Here is a 20,349-nt window from a genome sequence, read left to right on the forward strand (position 1 = left end):
GTAAAGTCGGTTTACTTATTACTGACGATAGTTGAACGTGACAACGTCATATTACCTTAATGGAACGCCTCAGAGCGAGGTAATGCCGCATTAGTCATGTTTTTAGGATTCCGTAGCCAAATGGCAAAAAACGGAACCCTTATAGATTCGTCATGTCTGTCTGTATGTCTGTCCGTCTGTAATGTCACAGCCACTTTTCTCCGAAACTATAAGAGCTGCTATTGAAACTTAAAGTGGTTCACAGACGATACAAAAATGGAAAAAATATAAAAAAATTTAGGGGTCCCCATAGATACAACTGAAATATATATTTTTTTTCATCTTACCTCTGCTTATTTTTTTCTAACCTGAACTAAACCGAGAGACACTCTTCCGAAGTGGTAAAATGTGCCCCCCCCCCCCCCCCTCTAACTTCTAAAGTAGGGTCACGATAAGTATAAAAAAATATATGATGTACATTACTACCTACTAAAACTACCAACGAAAATTGGTTCGAACAAGATCTAGCCAGTAGTTCTTTTTATACGTCATAAATGGTAAACCTTAATTTAACTTTCATTAAATCAACTGAAATATGAAAAAAAAACAAAAACCTCTTAATTTCATAAAAATAAACCTTATTGCTGCTGCGGAACCCTTCATGGGCGAGTCCAACTCGCACTTGGCCGGTTTTTTCGTGCGTGCAGCAGGCTCCATCGAATTTAAAAACGTTATCACGACAAAAAAACTTTATCGATGCACCGCGCTATTTTTTGCTCAATATTTTCGTAATATTTTTATCGATATCGACACTTAGTGATGCTGACATGCACCGAGTGACCTCAGTTGGCTCCCCGCGAGCTGCAATCGGTATGCCCGATGCCGGCGCCAACCGGCAGGTACGGCCTTAGCGAAAACTAGGGTTGCCGACCGTACGATACTGTACCGTCAGCAAAACTATTTCGCTTTAATTTTATTTTTTATTAAAAATCCGTATTAAAAAAAAGGTTTTATACTGCTGCAAAATTGTATTTTTCATTTTTGAGATAAAGCATTATGCGGTACTGGTTTGTCAAAATAGTCAGTTTTATCATAGAGGGATATGTCGAACAGGCAAGCTAACAAGTTTTTTACTTACTTAATTCAAAACATATCGATATAATTTTTAGCAGCCCTTCAACAGATACTTGATTGTCATTTAACTTTGTACCACAATGACTCTATTTTGCGTACTCTAGATATAATAATTTCGCGTTTCGCGAAACAATTTCGCATGTATAATAATTAATAACTAAATACATAACTAAGTAGTGACAGCCCTGGGCTAATCGTCGTGTTTACGATTACGCGCATCGAAAGCGTTGACGATTCACAAAAACTGGCCGAACTAGTTCGCCTTGTGTGTGTAGTGTGAGCATGTGGAGCGTAACTTTAATCATCATCAGCGACCACTTGCAGGCTTAGTATAACAACATAAACGTTAAGGAATGGACATACAGATTTTATTGGCGGATTTCCTTTGTCAATCCATCACTTTGTCTATTCTTCCGTAGAAAGAAACTCTTTGTTTGGTCACCATGCTTGATGCTAAGCCTGGTGGGCTGTAGAAAAGATGCTTGAAAGTACTTTTAATATATTGTGGGATATACGTGGAGGCCATCACGGAAGATCTGCCTACTGAAGTATGAGATGACTGATCATGATTTCAAATGTTGTATATTCAGAGAAGTTGATTCCTATTTCCTAGGCAGATGGCGGACCTACTTAATTTGGTTACGTCAAACCTAGCTTTCAGATCACGATTATAGTATTTAATTGACATAACCTAACCAAATGAAGTCGCTTAGGTCCGTCAACTGCCTAGGAATCAATTTACTCGATATTACATAATAATATTATAATGCCGAATAACATAATAATTATCTCGACGATCTCAGAAACTTCAATAGCGCGATTCAGGATTGTGTACTGCGGGGCTAAAATGGTCACATTTAGCAATTCCTCTCAATCAATTCAGCAAATGAATTGTCCAAACTGTCAAACTGACAAATGTCAAATAAGTACGAATTACTAGACATGAATTGCAAGCAGACTTGCATTTTGCGATTTTAGAAAAATGAATCATACTATTATTCATAATATGATTCTCCAAAGCTACCATTTTAGTCCTGCCGTTTGGCTCACATAACTATTTCAATTATTAATCTGATTTTCAGCATGATTCAGCAACAACAAATGAAGAAACAATTTTGATATCCAACATCTGTTAGTTTCTAAACACACTAGGCCGAAAATACGCGGCCGAAGTTCGGTATGATTACGCTTGCAATGCGCTACGCATTCAATATAACGTGGTAAATATAATTATAACGGCGTGGTGTGTCAATTGCAGGCGTAATCTTGCCGAACTACGGCCGCGTATCTTCGGCATGGTGTGTATTAGACACTTAAGCGTCCCGTGGTTGTAAAAAAGTTAAATGAATACGACAAAATTTTGAGATTTTCGACCAAAAAAGTTAATACATATTTATAGTTATATATAACTTTACAACACGAGAATAATATTATAATGGTATTACGAACAAACATTTGGCCCATTAAAACAAGTAAAACATAATAATATTTTACTTGTACCTATTTGAGGTAACATGTAAATCTCGCGAAAACAGAAGAGTACATTTTCCGCGATAAAAATATGTTTATTGTTCTTCCCGAACTGTAAAACCGCAGACTCTACACAAGTGCTCTTTTTCTACTATTTTTGCCGAAATTTATGAAAATCGGTCTAGCGGCTCTAAGAAAATAAACACTTAACTATTAGTTTCGGGGCATATAAAATTAAACAAACAATAAGATTTTCTTGCCAATATTAGAAAAATTAGGTTAATAGGCCTTAGGAGAGCTTCGCTCGCTGTTGTAGTTTGCACTCAAGCTTACGAACCTTTTTGCGGGACAGTGACCTTATTTCTATTGTATGTATAATATTATGTTTATATATTGTCATATACGTGAGAGAACCATGCTTCGGCACGAATGGGCCGGCTCGACCGGAGAAATACCACGTTCTCACAGAAAACCGGCGTGAAACAGCACTTGCGCTGTGTTTCGCCGAGGGAAAAGGGGAGGATAGGGAAGAGAATTGGGCCTCCGGTAAACTCACTCAAGTTTACCAGAGGCCCAATTCTCTTCCCTATCCTCCCCTTTTCCCTTCCCTTCCCATCCCTACCCTCCGTAAAAGGCCGGCAACGCACCTGCAGCTCTTCTGATGCTGCGAGTGTTCATGGGCGACGGAAGTTGCTTTCCATCAGGTGACCCGTTTGCTCGTTTGCCCCCTTATTTCATAAAAAAAAATATTTTTAAAAATATTCGAATGGTTTGGTAGTTGGTAGAAGAATTTCAAAATCTTTTCTAGTGTAGTTCTCTATAGTACTTTCTACATTCTTGTTGATTGAGAATTTTGTACTCGTACATTCCAGCCTTGTATATTATTATATTTTGTGTAAGTATAATGAATATGTTCAAGTTGTAAATTTTAATGATTCTTTGACTACAAAAAATAGTTGCAATAATAAACTTCGTAGTACCACAGAATCTTATATCTTTAAACGAGCAATTCTTGTATATATATAAATATATAATTGGAATCTCGGAATCGGCTCCAACGATTTTCATGAAATTTACCTAGTATATAGGGGTTTCGGGGGCGATAAATCGATCTAGCTAGGAATCATTTAAAAAAAATGTCATTTTCGTCGAATACCGAGCAAAGCTCGGTCAAATAGCTAGTAGACAATATTACCAGTAGTAGTGGTAGTATGTAAATAAAAACTCGGAAAAAGTAGTTCAAGGACTTCACTTCCATTTCAATAGATAGTGTTGAGGGGTGTGATAAAATATTTTTACTTGCGCTACCTGGTAAATATGTTAAGTGGCTCGAAGGACCAATAAAATATGTACCATCTAATGGCTGGTTTACATATTGTATTAAGTAGATAACTAGTCAACTAAATTTTAACTTATGACTTTATACTTACTTAACTAAATTTGAACTTGCTACTTGCTACTAAAGTGTTTATATGCAATTAATAACTTAAAATTAAGTTAAAATTTAGTTAACTACTTATCAACTTAATACGTGTAAACCAGCCATAGGATTATATTTTGATCGGATCGGATTATTTGATCGGATTACATGTCAAGTACAGCTGATAGATAAATAGTAAATTCGCGAATAACAGTCATTGACTTGACATAACGACCAAATCACATAGGTTCGTAAACACCTTTTCTATCAATATTATCATTATCGTCTTCAGCATCATCATCGTCTTCATCGTCATCATCATTAGAAGTAGAACTGTTTTTCAATGTTAACGCCGAGTGGATCTCGGGTTAGCTACTATACAATATAAGTAAATTAATATCTTCATCAATACCTTATATGGTTGACCCAATTTCTGTCCATTGGCCGATACCGCTATGGAAAGTCACACAAAAACGTAGCCACGAATCAATATTTGTGACCTAAATAGTGGCTAGCCGGTACACTTCGCGTGTATATAACTGCAGTATATGTTATTATCTCTATATATAAAAATCAATTCCACTTTTCGTTGTAATTTTCTGTTAACTCAAGAACGGGCTCACCCATCCAAACCAAATGCTTAGGCTTTGATCAGATGGGGACTGTGCTGCTAAATTGAAACTATTTTTAGTGTTGACAGTTTTTTTTTTATGAAATAAGGGGGCAAACGAGCAATCGGGTCACCTGATGGAAAGCAACTACCGTCCGTCGCCCATGGACACTCGCAGCATCAGAAGAGCTGCAGGTGCGTTGCCGGCCTTTTAAGAGGGAATAGGATAATAGGGGAAGGTAGTAATGGGAAGGGAAGTGAATAGGGGAGGGTAAGAAAGGGAATAGGGGAGGGTAAGGAAGGGAATAGGGTACAGGATTGGGCCTCCGGTAAACTCACTCGGCGAAACACAGCGCAAGCGCTGTTTTACGCCGGTTTTCTGTGAGAACGTGGTATTTCTCCGGTCGAGCCGGCCGAGCGGCTCTCCCACGTTTAGTGCAAGCAAGTTCTATATATTTTTTTTACTGTAAGTATACGTAGCGTAAGCCGTAGCGCCCGTAGCACGTACCGGGCCGCTAGTATATTTTACAATGTAGTATGTATTGTTATTTCTAGATTGTATATTATGCGGTATTGTTAATATTTTATTGTGAACGGTAATTATAGTATCATGCTGGCACCCGCTACTTTACTATTTATTAATATAAATCTGAACTTATTGTTAGTTTAAGTAGACATCAATACTAATTATGAATGCATGTGTGTCAACTCTTGAATCGCTGAAACAAACATGAAATTTTGTGTAATTTATTGGCCTTAATCAGGGGCGTATTCTAGTATTTTAGTCGTCCTAGAAAAATGTAGGTTTCATACGCGATATCAGCAATACAATAACAGTAATATTAACCAGCTTATACAATTTTTTGCGTGGACGATGACTAAATTCAAACTGGTTCTAGTGTTTTCTAAAGAACTAGACTTAACTATAAGGAACAGTTACTTTAAAAGTAACCCTTAGGTTCCGGTGTGGCAACCTTCCGACGACCTTCGGAGGTTTCACATCACTACGACTGATCTTATAGGTATTTCCGTGTTTTAGCCATAAACAATACCTTATTGATTGAGAGGAACGGTTATAATATATCCTTACATAGGATAAGGGCTTCTTGTCATGTATGAGATATTTATGAAGCAACTCACTACTTAAGAGCTCACCTGACTCTAAAAATCAAACATCGTCCTTCTCTCTTCACACTAACGCCCGTCTTTCATATGCCAGGTGAAAAAGGACGGCGCGGAATCATCGCCGAGTTAGTTTTACTTGAATAAAAGACGAACTATAATGATTATGAAAAAAGTGTTTTGAGCAAATTTAGGCTTTATCAATACCTTTTTAGATATAAAAAAATATTAAAGAAAAGACAGCAAACTTCGAAGATCCAAGCAAAAATGTGTCTAAAACAAGGTTTTTTGTAAAAAAGCATTCGCAAGATAAAAAAGTATCGAGCATTTTTTGAGTAATCGTGTTTTCGTCTTGAGCATTTAATCTTTATGAACTGAAGATACTTGTGTCAAAAAATCTGTTTTCTAGACCTTACAGATTTTGAGATCTAGGTTAAAGTATGTAGTCAAGTTAGGGTCATATGGGCTCTTAAGTGGAGTTATAAATGCAATAATATTAATGATACCTTTACCTGACAAAAACAAGAAATATGGTAGGTATAATCAATCAGTCAATATATTTTTTATCAAGTAAAAAGTAGCCTAATAACTCTAATAAGTAATACTCGTACGTCCGTATTTGTGTATGTGACATACTTACTAGACACCAGTTCCCTAAAAAATGAATACATATTTTAGATTTATTTTGTTCTGTTAGGTACTGCTCACAAAATCGAGAGTATTCTTAGCTAATATCTGCATGCATAAGATGACTATCAAACTCTCAAAAGTATTTCCATATTATAATTCATTTAGGAGGAATATACATATGTAGTATTGTATGTAGGGTAATTTAGGAGGAATATATCTATGTATGTAGGGAGTAAAATCAGTTAGCTAGGTCTTATTTTATGAAACTGGGCTTTTTTGCCATAATTAATTATTTCATTAACAAAAGTCGATCGTCCTGGTATTTATTTTTTCTCTAGGTATTTTTTAGTTTCTAGTCTCTACTAACTCAACTACGCAAAACTTAAGAGGATACACCAGGGGCGAGAGAAATTGAAAATAGGTATTTGAAAATGTATTGCTGTCTCACCAATCTCAAGGCTCCCACCGCAGAGCGCGATAGAGGCAACACGACAAAAGTTCTAATAAAAGAACAGAAAATCTTCGATTCGTTGTCCGCTGATTCCTTCTCCAAAACTTTACCTATTTATGTACTTTTTCAATTAAGAATTAAAACAAGGCTTGAGCTGTGTTCCTATGTTTTTTTTTTTTGTATATTTTAGTCAGTTTAGTTTTCGGGGTGTTTGAACACAGAGGAAAATCTTGCCATTTTTTTGGGTTTTTGGACGTTCTTATCTTTTTTAATAATAAAATTATGAAAAAAGGAAAACATAGGGACATGCTAATAGTGGCCATAGATATTCAGGAAAAAAATCATAACTCTACCGGCATTATCTAGGGAGGAAACAGGGGACAGCGTTTGTATGGGAAAACGGCGGTGGGACGCTATCACAAAAATGATGACAAAAATTAGCAGTTAACAAAAGTCGATCGTCCTGGTATTTATTTTTTCTCTAGGTATTTTTTAGTTTCTACTTTCTAGTCTCTACTAACTCAACTACGCAAAACTTAAGGACGCTATCACAAAAATGATGACAAAAATTAGCAGGTCAGTACGAATATCGACGTTAAAGACATTAAAATAACATTCAATATCAGCGCGCCTTGTACAGTCATGACGGTTACGACGCTCGCTGCTTTCTTGATAGGGCGAAAATATATGAAGAAATTTTGAGAGCGTTTCTTATTTTTCTTATACTTGAATGGAAATTTTATTAATTTTTTATAAAATATTTAGCTATTCGTATAGATGAATGAATTTATTATCTTTCATTTGAAACCAAAAGATCCTTACAGTGTGACTCCTAATTCTTTAAAATAGTACCTAAAAATCGCTGATATTTGTGAAAAAATGTGATAGCGTCCTTAACGGCGTTTTCCATAACAGTTCGTAAACCTAATTACCGAAGGTCATTTTAGCCAGTGGCCATGGTAGATAGCGATCTGTGATAAGAGGATTATGTTATCACTCGCTTATCATAGTCGGTTAAAAGTTGAAAACCCATTGTTATGCCTGTGCTGATTTGTGAAATTGATATCGTCATAATGTAATATGGTAACCGACTTCTAAATAAATGAGGAAGTTATGTACTGTAGATTTTTTAATTTTTAGGGTTCCGTACCAAAAAGGTAAAAACGGGACCCTATTACTAAGACTTCGTTGTCTGTCCGTCTGTCCGTTTTTTTTTTTTTTTTTTTATGAAATAAGGTGGCAAACGAGTAAACGGGTCACCTGATGGAAAGCAACTTCCGTCGCCCATGGACACTCGCAGCATCAGAAGAGCTGCATGTGCGTTGCCGGCCTTTTAAGAGGGAATAGGGTAATAGGGGATGGTAGGGAAGGGAAGGCAATAGGGGAGGGTAGGAAAGGGAATAGGGTAGGGGATTGGGCCTCCGGTAAACTCACTCACTCGGCGAAACACAGCGCAAGCGCTGTTTCACGCCGGTTTTCTGTGAGAACGTGTTATTTATCCGGTCGAGCCGGCCCATTCGTGCCGAAGCATGGCTCTCCCACGTATAAAAACGTCTGTATGTCTCCGGGCTGTAGCTCAAGAACGGTAATAGCTAGAGAGTTGAATTTTTTACAGATTGTGTATATCTGTTGCCGCTACAACAACAAATACTAAAAACAAAATAAAATTAATATTTAAGGGGGGCTCCCATACATGATACAACAAACGTGATTTTTTTGGCCCTTTTTGCTCTATATCAATAATAGCAACAGGTAGGTACTTGAATTTTTCACATAATCCTTAGTTCTATGTGTACTTTAATATTAAATAAAAAAATAAGAGGGGCTTCCATACAAAAAACACAAATTTTGGCCTAATTTTGCTAAAAGGTACAGAACCCTTCCTGCGCGAGTCCGACTCGCACTTGGCCGATTATTGTACTATAATAATATGCTGACGGCTTTGTAACTTGTAACAATGAAATATTATGCACAGAACGGTTCAGAACCGTATTATTTAACTCATATCACATTTCTCTTTCTGGGACTAGTAGTATCATCCCCTCGACACTACATCAAAATATGTTCATAAAAAAAGTATAAGGAGGTAACAGATATACAAAATATTACATTAATTAATAATATTACATGCAACTCCTATGTCGCCACTGTTGATCCTGGCGACACAGGAGTTGCAGTAGTTGAAGTGGACCAATTGCCCCTAATATGGCACTTTGTTATCTAAATATTATGAGCTCCTCAAAAACATTATCCGTTAGATAAGTAGGAGTTAAACTAATAACATAATGTTATTAGTTGTGTAATATTGTTATCTCCATGTCGTGCAGTATGTCGATTTGCATATATTGTATGTTGTAACATATTCACAAACACGTCGTTAATATATATTATCTTGGATGGAAGGAATGGATTATGGAAGAATGTCTCTCTATCTTTTTTTATGACGTTACCTTTTCAATCTTAAAACGGTAATTGGTATAGACATTCTGATGAGATTTGGTAATTGGTATAGACATCCGGGAATCTAAGTAATCTACTTAGATTAGACCCGGTAAAATCGGTCCACAAACGGCGAAGTGATTGTTGAACATACAAAAAAAATATAACCTCCTCCTTTTTGGAAGTCGGTTAAAAAACATAGGTTTATCCGGGAATATGTACGGTGCAGTAAATGAATTTCGGCGCGATTTTAATAGAAACAAAATTAAAAATGGCGCTAGGTTATTTTTTTTATGAAATAAGGGGGCATACGAGCAAACGAGTCACCTGATGGAAAGCAACTACCGTCGTCGCCCATGGACACTCGCAACATTAGAGCTGCAGGTGCGTTGTCGGTCTTTTAAGAGGGAATACGCTCTCTTCTTGAAGGTTTGCAAGTCGTATAGGTCCGGAAATACTACTGGTGACAGTTCGTTCCAGAGTTTTAGAGTGCGCGTCAGAAAGTTACGCGAGAAACGCACGGTGGAAGACTGCCACTCATCAAGGTGACGAGGGTGGTATATTTTTCGCGTGGGACGATGGCGAAAAGTTGCAGGTGGTATGATTCCGAACAATTCCTCAGAGCACTCCCCGTGATACAACCGATAGAGGATGCAGAGCAGCGGTAGGCAAGAGGTCCGACGACCTTTCGCGGTCCGTTTGCGGACCGCGAAAGGTCGAATCTCGGACCGCGAAATATTGTTATGCATTTTATACCAAACTTGTATCAATTAGTACTTACATAAAACAAAGTCGCTTTTTTCCCTCAATATGTCCCTTTGTTCCCTTTACGGCCGTTCCCAATATTTGATATATCTCTGGTTTTGCCCTACTAGAGATAGGTATTAGCTCACATTAGACATAAATATGTCTAATGTGAGCTAATACCTATCTCTAGTAGGGCAAAACCAGAGATAGATCAAATATTGGGAGTGGCCGTTAATCTTTAAAACTACGCAACCGATTTTGATGATTCTTTCAGTATTAGATAGTCCATTTATCGAGGAAGGCTAAAGGCTATATTTTATCACACAGACTAATAGGAGCAAAGAAATATAGGAAAATGTGGATAAAACGCGGAAAATTATTTGAAAGGGCTAACTTGAACGCGGTAATCTCAGGAACTACTGGTCCGATTTGAAAAAACAGTGTTAGATAGCCCATTTATTGAGGAAGGCTTTAAGCTATATTTTATCACGCTATCTGCCGTACTCAGAGTGGAACATTAATTACTTAATTGTAATTAATTCAAAATTTTGACATTAGCCCCATACATTATATTTGTCAAACTCTTCATTAAATTGAAGGTTAATCGTAATTAAATATATCTGAGTACGGCGGTAAGACTAATAGGAGCATGTGAAAAAAACGGGGAAAATTATTTGAAAGGGCTTATCGCGAACTACTGGAGCAATTTTTATGTTATTCGGCACAGATAAGAGGTAGACCACTTGAAAGTTGAACTTTGAAGGATCATAGGCTATCGATTTTAATCATTTTTTCAGTGGCTAAATATTTTATACCCGTGCGACGCCGGGGCGGGTTGCTGGTGGTATTATATTGTGATTCATGATAGTTTATAATTTGCTTCGATCCTAGTCATTGCTAGGAGAGCGTTATAAAAAATTCTACATACCAAGTTTCAACTTTGGTAATGTACATCATATATTACCATACTGAAACGCTTAACCACCTTTTACTTACGAAATCAGAACATTGCTAGTTTGTATTTTACACGCTTAGCGCCATCTGTTGGATGTTTTCAAATATTTTCTGTTTACAGTGAATAATTTGACGACCTCTGTGTCTCAGTGGTGAGTGCATTGGTAGCTCAAGCCGGGGGTCGCGGGTTCGAATCCCGCCGACGGAACAAAAAGTTTTCAATGTTCCCGGGTCTGGATGTGTATTAAATATGTGTATAATGTAATAAAAATCTTAAATATATGTATAGTATAAAAGTATTAAATATATTTCCGTTGTCTGGTACCTGTAACACAAGTCCTTTAGGTACTTAGCACGGGGCCAGACTGACGTGGTGTGATGCGTCCATAGATATTATAATTATTATATTGTGCTTTTAATTAGGACTAGCTGATGACGAGTGAGATTTTTTCCGTGCGGGAACCGTGCATATTTTCTCCGAGATAAATCTTATGTCCTTTCCCAGGACTCAAAGTAAGTATGTATTGGCAGAGACCAGTATACTTATCAAAATTGCGCTACCCCAGCGGTTGAAGAATAATTATAAAGAGGCAGAACTTTAAAAAAAGAAAAGAAAAGAGATGGGCATACAGAAATCTAAATATATAAAAATGGACTTCCAATTTTCTTAGTAACGCTATAACTCGATAGCGGCTGAACCGATTATGCTAATTTTAGTCTTAAAATCATCCCTGAAGTCCAGGGAAGGTTTTAAAGTGACTTCACCGGGACAGCTAGTTAAAATAATATTTTTAAGCGACATAGGACAAGTGTATTTTTTCTGGACCTCGTTAAAAATTTCCCACAGTATCCGGACCCCACCTAAAATTACTTGCCGACCCCTGATGCTGAGTGAAGCTACATCTCGGCGTAATTCCAAAGGTCCAAGCTGTTTGAAACACTATGGCAGTCAACAATTCGAGCGGCCCTTCGTTGGATACGATCCAGAGGGAGCAGTTGGTATTTATTTACAAAGTCAACGTGAAAGTTATTATATTGTATTTTCAATTGTTATCTGTACAAGTTGTCGCGATTTATTTGTAGGTAATCGAGCGTTTAAAGTATTAACATAATCTACGGATTTTGCTTATCTATGGAATGTCCAATGAAGATAATAATAATTAAGTTATTACCTTGAAACGATAATAAAGGAAAAATATACAGTACTTCAAAAACATTTTTTTTAACCCACCACGTAAGAAATCTGATTTCTATACCATGACAACTAGACACATCTCGGAAGCCTATAATAACTTAATCTGACACGCTCGCGCTTGTCTCGAAATCCCCTCTTCCCCTCCCCAACTATAAGCACTGTTACTTGAATTAGAATTTATCGATTTTTCTAAAGCTCGTATGTCCTTAATACCATACAAATCGATACTAACTCTTTAAATGCGAAAGTGTACCTATCTGAAAACGGCAGAACCGATTTTCAGTCCTAGGACAGACAGACTCTTTTTCGCATTTATAATACGAATGCCCTTGGTTTTACATTTAGTAAATCTTATGAATGTATACTTTATTTTATTACTTTTTATGTAAGACTGTTTGGAGACCCCAATAAACGAAAATAAAATAAAAATAATAATATTAGTATGGAAGTATGGATATTGGATAGCCGTCGGAAAGATCAGCAATTTGCTATCACATCTTGGTATTGAATTCCAATAGGTTCGTATTTTGTCTGGATCTCAGAAGCTGCATTGTCTAGCCAAGAATCTATAAAATGTCTGCTATGTGGCGCCAGATGTACAGTGTGTAACAAAAACAAAATTTTCGGTGTTAGATAGCCCATTTATCGAGGTAGAATATAGGCTATAATTATTTTATCATGCCAAGACTAATAGGAGCGAAGAAATAGAGGAAAATGTGGGAAAACTCTTCTTGCGAACTACTGGAGCAATTTTTCTGTTATTTGGCACAGATAAGAAGTAGACCACGACGTGAAGGATCATAATTCATAAGGCTATTTTCAATTGTGGACTAATTTGTCTGTGAAATATCTAATTTGCGAGTGTCCATGGGCGACGGTAGTCGTTTTCCATCAGGTGACCCGTTTGCTCGTTTGCCCCCTAATTTTGTACTAAAAAATTGTATCAGCTAGTTTGCTATAATTTAAATTTATTGACCTGATTGCCAAACGCACCTCTGTTGACTGAGGCGTGGTTCATCCTATAGAGTGGGGGAAAATGAGGCAGTAAAAAGGAAAATGTTATGATCTAATTGTTTGAAGTTCATTAACCTTGACCGTGCATATAAGTTAGCTAAAGTACATAATATTTATACTCACTTTAAATATAATTTTGATGTAAATGGAAAAAAGTTCGATAGTAGGAATGCGCCATTATTTTTTGCGTGGTTATTACTATACGTGCTATTTAAATTAGTGGCATATTTATAATATTTCTTCTTATTTACAGTTATTCTATTATTTACAGTTTTCATTTTATTTCTCATCTCATCAATTACGGCCCGTATGGAGGGTCCTTTAAACTAAGTTTTGTTACATTTTGATCAAATTAAAGAGGCGTATAAACTAAGTCAAAAATGTTGCAACTTTTATCATTACGTGCTCCACATTTACAATGATAAGTAATATAACAATAACGATGATATAAAATACGTGACTATTTAATAATCCATATTAAATAGTTAATTTTCGCAATAGGAGATAACAGTTACGTTTCAAAAGTCAACACGTGTTTCAAAATTATCTACACACAAGATAAGCTAAGGAATATATACAGTTCAAAACAAGACTTTATGTTACCCTCAACTAAACACGCGAAAACTGTACATTTTGAAGCGTTGACACGACACCAGCCTCTAAAACCCGCCGAGATTTTGTTGTGTGCCGTACGTGGCGACGCATTGATACTATGGCGCACACATACAAGCCGCGCGCGGTGCCTTTGTATGAAGATAACTTACTTCCCCTCCTTTTACTATGCGTGTACTCTGTAGTCTGTACTCTTTTTTCGCAGCAAAGAGATTCCCCATAGTAAGACAACCATCCCAATAATGGACCGCCTTCAACCATCCGCTTCCCACCAATTCTTCAAATGATCGGCCTTTGATCCAGTCGGACCGATTGCAGGCCGACCTGAGCGGACTCGTGTTGTGCATTCCCGTGTGTGTATACTGTGTACATGTACGTGTCCAGTCAGTTCGGCCTGCGATCAGTCCGACTTCCCCGTATGTTGAGACCTTAAAGTATCTCCATACCAAATTAATGTCTTACCGGTTTAGTGGTATAATTGTGAAGATGTTACAGACAGACATACACACTTAAATATTTGTGACGTTGGTATTGGTATTAGTAATTGGACTATTATAAGTAATCTTGGCGCCACCAATCTAAGATAATAAATTTTAACAGCGATAAAATTGGAACAATAAAATAACAACAAAACAAGATGATAACACAAAAATTCCTAAAAATTCCAAATTATATCTAGGTATCTATTAGTACTTAGTATTTATATAGTACCGTATTTTATAGTCCTACAGACTATAAAATAAAAAAATATTTGAACTTACAAAGGGTTCATTGGTAGAGTTCTAAAATATAATATTATGCTCTTTTCGAACCTCACTTGGTTTCTCAATTGATTTTTATGTTTTTGGGCTAGGTGCGTCCAAAAATCGTTTAATATACCGAGCAGTTAGTACAACATATTTTTCCACAAGTTGTATCGACCTTTAAGGGTTATTAAGCTATTGCATAGCTTTTATCGCGGACTTTGAGCGCGCGACCGAATCGAAAAATTCTGTAACGAAAAAAACCTAACACCGGCCGGCACTATAATTGCATAAGTAGACAAAAAATGCCATGCAACAGCTTTACCGCGGCAGTCCCCGAGTGTTACACGGTTATTTTATATATTTAGGTGTTTGTATGAGAATGATCCTATAGTGCACCCAGTAGGGATAAAGATCCTGTCAGCAGTCAGATGTAAATTAACATCTCTTAACGTTATTTTATACGTAAAACTTAACGTTATATTACTTGTACTATTATCTATTCTGTGGTTATATCGCCATATTTGACGATAATATAACTACGCCTCTGGTGCACCGTGCAACCCACCCTTAATATTATAAACGTGAAAATGTGTCTGTCTGTCCTTCTGTCCCGTCTGTCTGTCTGTTACCTCTTCACGATCAAACCGCTAAACCGATTTTGCTGTTTGGCATGGAGATACTTTGAGTCCCAGGAAAGGACATAGGATACTTTTTATCCCGGAAAAATGTGCGGTTCCCGCGCGATAAACGGATACGGCGTCATCTAGTTACCTATATTATACATAGGTACAAGTAATAAAGCTCACCTATACAGTTGATTAATGTGTGTGCTATGGCGCCTATGAATATTCTGCACATTCATCTTCATGTGCGGTACAGCGGTAACATGATGCGAAATGAAACGAATTGTAATATCGAGTTTCCAGTATGTATTCGAAAATGTATGTCAGAGTAATGGAGATGAAGTATGGACTTGCGACGATTATAATACGAATAAAACGTACTAATAAATTAGTGTACATATTACAGACTAGAAGACGCCCGCAACTCCGTTGCGCCAAAATTAGTTAATCGCCCGGGAACCGTACATTTTTTCGGGATAAAAAAGTATCCTACGTCCTTTCCCGGGACTCAAAGTATCTCTGTGCCAAATTTTAGCCCAATCGGTTCAGCCGTTTAGGCGTGAAGAGGTAACAGACAGACGCACTTTCGCCTTTACAATATTAAGTATGGATAGATGGAAATAAATTGAGTATGATAATACAATAACTACAAATGCATTATAATATGAGAAATAAATTCATAGAAAGATGGCGGACCTTCATAATTTGGTAGGGTTATGTCAACAGTCAAGCGCAGCCACTCAACTACAGCAGCTGCCATTGATTTCATCCTGATTATGATTTTTTTTTGATGGACCAACATGAGCTAGGTTATTCTTTATAAATTATAAGCTCTATAGCCTATACAATGACGACTATACATATATTATGACGACCTCTGTGGCTCAGTGGTGAGCGCGTCGGTATCTCAAGCCGGGGGTCGCGGGTTCGAATCCCGCCGACGGAACAAAAAGTTTTCAATGTTCCCGGGTCTGGATGTGTATTAAATATGTGTATGATATAATAAAAATCTTAAATATATGTACCTATAGTATAAAAGTATTAAATATATTTCCGTTGTCTGGTACCTGTAACACAAGTCCTTCAGGTACTTAGCACGGGGCCAGACTGACGTGGTGTGAAGCGTCCATAGATAGATAGATATTATTACAAACCGCAATTTTGTTCGTGCAGGTTACCGTGTCGTGCTGACCGTAAGGACTAAATTGGTAGATACGGGTTTTAAATGTTTTATTTTTTATTTTTAACTACCTACATTTATTTTTATCAAATAAAGAGTCTTTCTTTCTTCGCGTGTGAGGAAACAAACAACTCTATTTTCGTGCCAACTATAGAGTCGTTATGAGGATAACACTCAAGCCATTGTACGTGATCAAAGTCAGGTTACCCCAGTGGAATACTCCTTCAAAACATCCTGGAGCCTGGTAATTGAATAATGCGCGAGGATTGTCCTGATTTGTGCATTATGTGGCCATAACTGCTTGATTTAGTGTGGAACATAAAACCGCCTTACGGTATTGGCAAATTGGAAGCCATACTACAGATTAGTATTGGTTGAAGCTATATAAAATAGATTGGCAGGTGTGATGATGTAATAATTATTATGAACTACACATCCACACGTAGAACAGCGACAATGGTTTTGTTCCTAAATTCTGACCAATTAATTTTAGTAGGTATTACCACCTTAAAGTATTACCACCCATTTATGTCACACCTTGTAAGTCACCAGGGCACAATAGGAGCGCAATCAGTCGCCTCTTACAACGAAGAAATTGATTCGTAGGCTAATGGCGGACCTATTCATTTGGACGGACTATATCAATTCAATGTTAATTGGGATCTCTCAGCTGGGTTTGACATAACGCGACCAAATTACGATGTAGGTCCGCCATTTGCCTATGAATCAACTTCCCTGATATACCTATATACATAAGAGATAGAGCTGAACTAAACAGACACTAGGTTACTCTCTATTGAGCTGTATAATACTTCCGTGGTCCAGTGGTTCAGACTTCAGAGCATGGCTCTTGACTCGGAGGTCGTGGGTTCGATTTCCGCGTTGCCGCGTTGGAAACATATTATTATTTCCAAGTTTGGTTAAGACAATGCAGGCTGATCACCTGATTGTCTGACAAGTAAGATGATCCATGCGTCGGCTGGGCATGTAAAAATTCGGTCCTGCGCCTGACCTCTCGCCAGTCATGTCGGTCTACAGTCCCACTAGGTTATGAGAGTAAAAGGAATAGAGAGTGCTCTTGTGTATTGCGCACACACTTGGGCACTATAAAATTACTCCTGCGTAACTGGCCTGGTTTCAATGAAACCGACCACCGTCACCGAAACCGGTGTGGGAGTCATTGTATATTGAGCTGTATATATACGTTTAATTGGTAGCTGCGATTGATTGCGTGGTGCGTCGACATGCCCTGTGAAAAATAACCCATAAACTTATAAAGCTCTATCAGCTATAAGTCAAAATTGCAACACTTTTTCCATATTATAGTCTCATCTTATTTTTCTTTTGTATCATGATGACTAATGTTGGATTATGACGATGATTGTAAATAAAGTGCTATCGTCTCATGATCGATAAAGCAGATCGCAGGTTTTTGTAACTTTCCGTAAGAGTTTTGTTGACTGCTTCCATTTGTTTAATACTAGCTGTTACCTGCATTCCCGATAAGACGAAATTCATAACTTTTTTTCGTTACCAAAATCATCATAGAAGTTAAAGTGTTCCTATACAAAACTGCATCAAAATAGGCTGTGCGGTAAAGACGTGAAGAGGATACAGATACACTTTCGTTTTTGTAATATTAGTATGGATAATAGCATAGAAGATTGACTAGTAGAACAGCTCCAGTGTAGCTTGATATCGGTCGTATCAGCACCGTATCATTTTAAATACGATCATCTAGCTGTAGTTAACGATATTCTAGTCTAGTAGTAAAACTGTCGATATCACCAGCATCAACAGAAATTTTTGAGTTTGTTATGTGCTTTTTTGAATGCGACCCAAATTTTGTCTTCCGCGTTCTAATCATTAATTGATCAAGCAGGTTGATTGTGAATTGCTTTTAATTGTATGTGAATAATTGATGTTTGTTCAAAACAATAATTTGGACTGAGTTCGTTAACATTCTTCGCATGAATCAGGTAATGCAATATGTTCATAGTTCTTACAAATTGTATGAATAAGATCTTATCCAAACAACATCCATACAAGCAAGTATAATATATCCCTTTGTTTTTGTATTTAACTATTATCGATACTGAAAATCAGATGATTAAGTTATGAGTTATGACTATTGGTTTTCCGTTATATCTGATATGCACTAGATAAGATACGCTTGTTGTGAATTGTTGCACGTTTTTATCTATACTAGTTAGACGCGATAACTTCTAATTTCTATTACTCACAGTTTGCACAAGGGTTTATTGAATTTCCGTCGAATATTTCGAGAAGTAGAGTAGATTTAGTCAAAAAAGAAGAAGCTTATAACGCCAACTTTTAGATAATTCGTTAAATTAGAAGGAGAATGCGCAGTGTTTGGTTCTAGGTCTCTTTGGTGGGGCGCGGGGCCACGCTATTGGTAGATCAGTGATCAGACGGGTCGGTATTGGTAGATCGCGAGGCGGTTACACGTTATTGGCTTCAGGAAGAAGATTCTTTGACAAATTAATAGATATAATGTTAAATCAGATACAACTTTTAACAGTCAGATCGCCTATTTGAACGGTTTCATTTATAGTTTCTTAGTAACTTTATTTCTATCTTTTAAGTCCCTTAAAAGCTTAGGGCTCTCTTAATGTTTGATTTTGATTTTGCTGCAGCTGCAAATATGCGTAATTAAAGTTTGTGAAATTGAAATTGTGAATTATTTTTGATAACGGTAATCTTATCATTGATATCGAGGTCACCTTTGAGTTATGAGTTATGACTGTACTGGAAAATGCCCTGACGCAATATTTCCCTAGACTAGGTGAAAGTTATAAATTATAAAGGACATGTCTCCAATTTGTCCAATGGTGTAATCCATATCTACATCTGATATCTCTATACTTAATCAAATATTATCTGTCGGTCTGTTACCTGTTACCTATTTACTATCAACTCTGAACCGATTTGCATGAATATAGAAATAAAAGACATCTAGGACAGAAGTAATGGGCAAAGTTTATGACTAATGAGTAATGACTATGTTTGTCTCTTTATTAAAAAGCTGGATTATGATTAAAAGTAAGTACCTATAAGTTTTTAAATAAATATTCCTATGAACAAACCCTCTTTTAATCCATACTAATATTGTAAATGCGAAAGTGTGTCTGTCTGTCCTGACGCTCAAATGACTAAACCGATTTTGCTGGAATTCGGTGTGGAGATAATTCGAGTTCCGGGAAAAAACACAGGATACCTACTTTTTGTCTGCGAAAATTTTACGGTTCCCCCGCCACAAACGAATTTTGGCGCAACGGAGTAGGTCATTATCGTCATATCTGGTTAATTTTAAAAACCTTTTAATACCTTTTAAAAGACTCATTCATTAATGAACTTTCCATGGTATGAATGCATGACATTGACTGTTTTTATTTCACACCTCACAGATTCGACTACGTGATCACAGTCACGTAAGCCCTAACAGATCACTCGTTGCAAACTGGACTCTATCTCCTACGATATAGGAGTCACATGTATAAGCAAAAATAGGGCTACCAAACTGAATGGGCGCGATTTTATTGATCTCCTATTCTCGTTCTTCGAACTCGGTTCTATTGTAAGGAAGGTAATGAAAAAATTGGGTAAATACTAAATACTAAAGAGGTTTTTTTTTGTTTGACTTTTTAACCGACTTCCAAAAAGGAGGAGGTTATATGTTCGGCTGTGGATATTTTTTTATTTTTTATTTTTATTTGTGTATGTTCAACGATTACTCCGCCGTTTGTGAACCGTTTTCGAAATTTTTGTTTTGTTGTATTAGGTTTCACTCCAATTTGGTACCATGTTTACAAAAGTGGTAACTTGATGATGGGATCCATGAGTAATCGAGGGAACTCCTCGAAATTTATATGGAAACATATGGTGATTTTGGTATTATAGTTTTATAAGAAGCATCCTAAGCATATGCTACCAAAACGTAAGATTTTGCACCGAGGTATACTATGGTTCCGAAGATACTAAGAGAACTCCGGATTCCTTATA

General features: G+C 36.9%; 1 protein-coding gene across 2 annotated transcripts in view; it reads left to right on the forward strand.

The window, feature by feature from the left end:
* The window catches only part of LOC121739115 (pre-mRNA-splicing factor ATP-dependent RNA helicase PRP16), a 110,538-nt gene that overhangs the window by 22,462 nt on the left and 67,727 nt on the right, over window positions 1-20,349 (forward strand). The window lies entirely within an intron of this gene.

This window comes from Aricia agestis, chromosome Z (assembly GCF_905147365.1).
Source record: "Aricia agestis chromosome Z, ilAriAges1.1, whole genome shotgun sequence".
In the NCBI taxonomy this organism is placed as follows: domain Eukaryota; kingdom Metazoa; phylum Arthropoda; class Insecta; order Lepidoptera; family Lycaenidae; genus Aricia; species Aricia agestis.